The following is a 6,041-nucleotide window of genomic DNA, read 5'->3' as shown; positions in this document are numbered from 1 at the left end:
TGACAAGGCCTTAATCTCCCTTAGTGCTCAATTACCAGCTGGAGGCCAACCAAGATGATCATGGCTCGGCCCAAAACCTGAGCTACATCCTGAAGGAGAGGCGACTGGCAGTAGACCTCTGTCTGCATTCCTTTGAACAGATTTGCTTTTCTTCTCTTGAAGCTAGATCAGAGAACCATATGACTTCTATGGACAGAAAAAAACATATAGCTCTGCGCCTCACTGCTCTCCCTGCCCTGTGTAATCCCACCGCCGTGTTCTTACTCTCTCAGTCCTGGGCAAACATGATCATCATAGGTGCCTACATGAATGCTCCATCAGGCCTCCAGCTTCTCTTACTCCGATTTTCCTCCATGCTCACTCAGGCTATTAGAATCAGGAGTGGCAATTTAGTCATCTACTTTGTGGCTTCAGAAGGTGTTTCTTTGAAGGTTCACTTTGAAGTAACAATGTAGTCAGAGCCTCTAGCAAGTAACAAGCAATTTTATACCCAGCCCACTTGCACATGGAAGAAGCACTTCCTATAGTATTAGATTTTTTTTTTTTCTGTTTTGATGTTCATGTGCAATAACCCAAAATATTTACTAAAAAGTTTAGAATGTCTGACATTACACTGCTAAGAACAGTGGCTTACTTCTTAGAATGAAGTGAGGTGGTCCCTTTTCAAAGTTGATCATTTCTGGTTATTCCTAAACTACTCTCTTATTCAGAACTCACCGCATCCAAGCTGTGTACTCAGGAAGGCTTGCAGACTCAAGAGGCTCAGGAACCTAAGCTAGGTACCTCCTAATAAAGAGACAGGTAGTAACAACATGAGAGAATAATGAATAACATCATAGTGCATAGAGTAAAGTCTGAAGCTCATTGCCACCTGGCAGGATGACAAACAGCAATAACTCAAGTCTAACAATAGCAATACAGATACTTTAGTGGAAAACACATTTTCAAGGACATCTGCAAAACCATGAAATATAATGTGAATATACTTATTGTATCCTATAGAAACATCTTAGCAACTACACAGAACTACATATAGAACGGTAACTGTATATGATAGTGCAAGCGGTAGAAAGGTAAAGGTTTTATCCATAAAGGATTGGATATTATCAGAAAGAATTTATAAAAATGGAAAAGGAATATATAACCATTCCTGTCAAAGCATTTTTCTCTTCTCTTTTCTTTTTTTCTTTTTCCTCCTCTTTTTCTTCCTCTCCTTCCTCCAAGACAGGATTTTATTCTGTGCTTCATGTTAGCCTGGAGATCCCTATGTAGACCAGGTTGACTTCTGCCCCACGACAATATGCTTGCCTCACCCTCTGGAGTGCTTTGCTTACAAGTGTGAGTCACAAGCTAGTGGTGGTGCAGCAGCTAAGGTAGCTGCCTGCAGAGGGTGAGCCTGTGCCCTCTGCTCTCTTTCTCCCAGTTTGAATCCCGCTTTCCCCGTGGACTCTGCCCAAGTTTGATGGGGGGGTGGGGGAAAGTGTGAGTCACTTTACCTGGTATATCTATGTATTTTTATCTTTCTTCTTCTCTTTCTTTGAAATGGAGAGTCTCTTCTTGAGTAAAAAGGCTGAGTTTTTCCTTTTAATTTTCCCTTTAAATCATTTGCATGATAAAAAAAAGCATGAGGTGTGGTCTTGGTCCTTGCCTCCTTCTTGCTGCTCTTCAGTGCTGTCATTGAGATACACAACTACAAGACCCCTGGATCGAGAGAAACATAGCAGAACCATTCATTTGATTTAACAAACTCTCCCTTTGCTTGATCCATATGTAACTTATATATACTAGACCCCACCAAAAAGGAACAACTCAGCTCTGAGACTATCCAATTCAAAGTCCACAAGGCCTGTGGAATCAAACAGGTAGACTTGATGCAGTGGTCTTAAAGGGATGTATGAGCCTGTTCCAGGGCTGGAGTATTGGGAGAAGGAAAGCCATGGTTGCTTCCTTGTGGCTGCAGCCCAGTTGCTGCCCTGAGGGAAACGAGTTTGTGTAGAATCTCAGAGCAAATCACTCAGAGCCCCAGCCTTGTGATCACAGGCAAGCTTTAAATGTATACATCCATATTGTATTTTATGAGTGTGTGTGTGTGTGTGTGTGTGTGTGTGTATGTGTGTGCCTGAGTGTACATCTGTGCACCAAGTACATGCAAGAATCATGGAGGCCAGAAGAAGTGTCAGATCCCCTGAAACTGGAATTAAAGATAGTTGTGTGCCTCCAGGTAGGTGCTGGGAATAGAACCTGGGTCCTCTACAAATACAGTAAGTGCTCTTACCTGCTGAGCCATCTTTCCAGGCCACAGGCAAACTTTTCTTTTCCCAAAGGAAACACACTTCCTTTCCTTGGTGCTCTGGAGAGACATGGTTTTATTATTTTATTTTATTTTATTTTACTTTTTGCTTCAGCATCTAAAATGTAGATTGCTCTGAGTTGAAGTTGAATTCTCTATGCTATAACTGAGATGCTCAAAGGCTTTAGACTTGAATATATGAAGACATTTTAAAAATGCCACTGGTCATGTGAGCTGAGCCAAATTACTAGTCATTCTGAGAAAAATATTTTAACTTTTAAGTCATTAACAAAGTTTAATTGCAATAAGAAATGACATGAGAAATTTAGTTCAGCAAATTCTTGCTAAGACTTATATACTTAACTGTATAAAGCAATACTGTGTATGATGTGATATAATTGGGTAAAAATTGTAAACATAGATTGGTTGCTGCATTCTGGAAACTTATTATCTAGAATTAGGTGTTCAATATGTGGCCATTAGTCATGACTACCTATTTAGACTTAAATGAACAAAAATCATGAACATTTTGAAATAATCTTTCTCATCATAGCAGCCATATTTTGAATGGTATCTACTCACATTGACATTATACTGGAAGCTCCATGGACAAGGCTGAGCTAGACTAGAGAGTAGGCAGTGCTCTTCACTCTTTCCAACCGTAAAGAGTCTGCCATAGATATTATAAATACATGACCTACTGTTTTCATGTAACAACTTCAATGAGAAGCAATCAAATCAACTTGGAGATTCCCATTAAGCTATTTATAGAAGCTGACAGAAGAACAGATTGTCCTGGGGCCTGACCCCAGATGGTTTGCTGCCCCTCATCTAGAGAAAGAAGCAACCACAGTATGAGACTGTAACATGAGGACAGAGAATAGAACAACTCACTCCTGGGATACTTTTTGCTGTCGTCACTTTTGTGGTAAGGATTGAACCCAGGGCCTTGCACATTCCAGGCAAGTGCTGGGTTACTGAGCAGCCATGCTCCCAGCTCTCTACAGCTGATGCGCTGTTGATGGAAATAGATGATTGAAGCAATAATGTATCTTCAATGTATTACATAAGCAACTTTCTCAATCCTTGAGTACAGTATTTAACATATATTATTTAACATAATATATATTCTAGTGTTCAAATTTTATATCCTCTAAAGAACCTATATTTCTATATCACTATAGAATAAATTTCTTCATGAACCTCCCCCCCTCCCCGCCCCTCTGGTTTTTCTAGACAGAATCTCTCTGTGTAGCCCTGGCTGTCCTGGAACTCACTCTGTAGTCCAGGCTGGCCTCAAACTCACAGACATCCACTTGTCTCTGCCTCCTGAGTGTTGGAATTAAAGGGATGAGCCATCACTCTCAGCTGTCAGTCTCTCTTTTAATGGCAGTTTAAACAGTTTAAAGTCTCTGTGACTGAATTTTGGGTCCTAAGTATTTTCCCTGGTCTCTTTCTATGGAGGTAAGTAAGCTGTTTAAGAAAAAAAGTTGTGACTTTTTCACCTTTGAATCACCAACATCTAATAAAAGTTTGGGATCTACTGGATAGGTAATAGACATTTAAAGTCAGTATATTCAAGACTTGATAGTACCATCAGTGCCTTTGCACATTTAGAACTTCCTAGTCATTTCTGAGACTCTAGGTATTTGGGTGTTCCTCAGCCCTTGTGTACATTTTTCCAACAGCTCACCCAGAAGGACAGCAGGACACCTATGTCATCTTGTTCCAGAATAGTGAAACTCAGTAATATGGTCTACAAAGATATTTGGCATCTCCTACCCCCACGGGACCCCATATTCACCACCTGCATTGGAATCTCTGAAATGTCAGCTCTGCAGGATGTCTTGATAAAATATTCGTGTTCCGGTAGTAGGAAATCAAGGAAACACTCGGGGATCTGTATCTTACTGGAGATCCACTGGAACAGAACGTTTCTGTGTATGCTCTCAGTGCCTACAATAAAGTAGTTAACAGTGCTTGGTAAACAACATTTGACTGGATGTAACAGGAACCATATTTATGTATACTATTCCCATCCATTTTTCAGAGTCTCTAAAAAGCTATGTGCTTTGCATGAGTACCCAAGGAAGTGAAAGCTTAAAATCTAATGCAATGAAAACGAGGCTGTAATTATATCCAATTGTCTATGGCCAGGCTGTGTTGTTTCTGGTCAGTTTTGTTTAAAAAACAAACAAACAAAAAACCTCTTAAAGAAAAGTCACATTTTTTCCAGCAAAAATTCTCACTTGAAAAATCACTTCTGATTTGATCCTTTTTTTTTTTTTTTTTTTTTTTTTTTTTTGGCATAGAATGAAAGTGTGACTTTGGTGGCAGCAGAACACCGTTGTTATCACACACAAGGGTCACACAGAAGTCCTGTGACTTCTGCCACAGGATTGGGTATTCCCCGTACATTTCATTGTTGATGTGAAAATAGGATCCGTGTGTAAAAACAAAGAAAACGTGGAAACACCGGGAACATTGCACCAACAATTGACTTTCACTCCCTCCAACTTCACTCCTCTGTCTTCTGCTCTGCCAGGAATTTCTTGATGTCTATCCAAGTCTCCTGGGGAGCTTTTTATTATAAATTGATCTGGAAGAGAAAAATACAAGTCCTATTTACAGGTATCATTCTGTTTTACTGGCATGAGATGGTCACCACTGACATTTTGTTTGCCTGTTTGTTTTTGAGACAGGGCCTCACCATGTAGCTCTGGCAGCCAGGGATCTCTCTTTGTAGACCAGCTAGCCACAAAGTCACAGAGATCCACCTGCTGGGCATGTAGCATCGGCAGCTGAGGTTTCTGCATGCCCTTTAAAACCATCGTAAGTACAGACAGGTGCCAAACCATTTTAGTAGTTTATTGTTGTGGCCTACTCTGCCTTGAAGAACAGATAACTTGCAAGAAATCTATGATTTTCTTTCTTTCATCTAGTTATCACTTTCCTTTCCAGGGGTCCCCAGGTCTTGCTCCTTCTGAGATAGTGGTCAAACCTGGGCTCTTAGTTGGGATTTTCCATGCAATGGACTAGATATTTGCACACAACCTATTTCCTGTTATTGATAATCCAGAATCTGATATTTTAGAAACATAAATAATTAAGAAAGAAATACTTCGTGTCGTGTGTGTGTGTGTGTGTGTGTGTGTGTGTGTGTGTGTACAAAAGCAGTATAACCACCTAGGTAGTCAGATTTTCTGCATTAAGAAAACAGGTGAAAATGGGTTTTATTATTGGTTTGGATTTTTTTGTGAAGCTCAGAAGAAAAAGCAGAGCTGAGTATAGCTCAGTCATACAGGGTGAGGCCTTGGGTTCAGCTTCTAACCTGCAGAAATAAACTAGGACAGACTGTGAAATTATACAGATAGAAGAAACAAGAGAAAAACTTGGCAGATTGTCTATATTTAAGGGTATACATGAATATAAGTTAGCCAGATACAGTGATAGATACCTGTAGTTCTTACTACCTGGGAGCCTAAGGCAAGAGAATTTCTTGAACCCTAGAGTTCAAGACCAACCTGGAAACATAGCAGATACAGTCCAAATAGCACCAACTACAAAAATCAGTTATTTGAATTCAAAATTTAAGCCAAGTGTTGGGGCCATATTAACTCATCAGTGTTAGACAACTAGAAAACTAGGTACTATTATATAAATCATTAATTTTCAGATATTAAATGAGAGAAAGAAAATAAAAGAGATAGGTACTACAAAAGGCCTAAGAGGACTAAGATTGTGTGTGTGT

The sequence above is a fragment of the Arvicanthis niloticus genome, chromosome 10 (genome assembly GCF_011762505.2).
Source record: "Arvicanthis niloticus isolate mArvNil1 chromosome 10, mArvNil1.pat.X, whole genome shotgun sequence".
Classification (NCBI taxonomy): Eukaryota; Metazoa; Chordata; class Mammalia; order Rodentia; family Muridae; genus Arvicanthis; species Arvicanthis niloticus.
Note: the sequence above shows the minus strand (reverse complement) of the source record.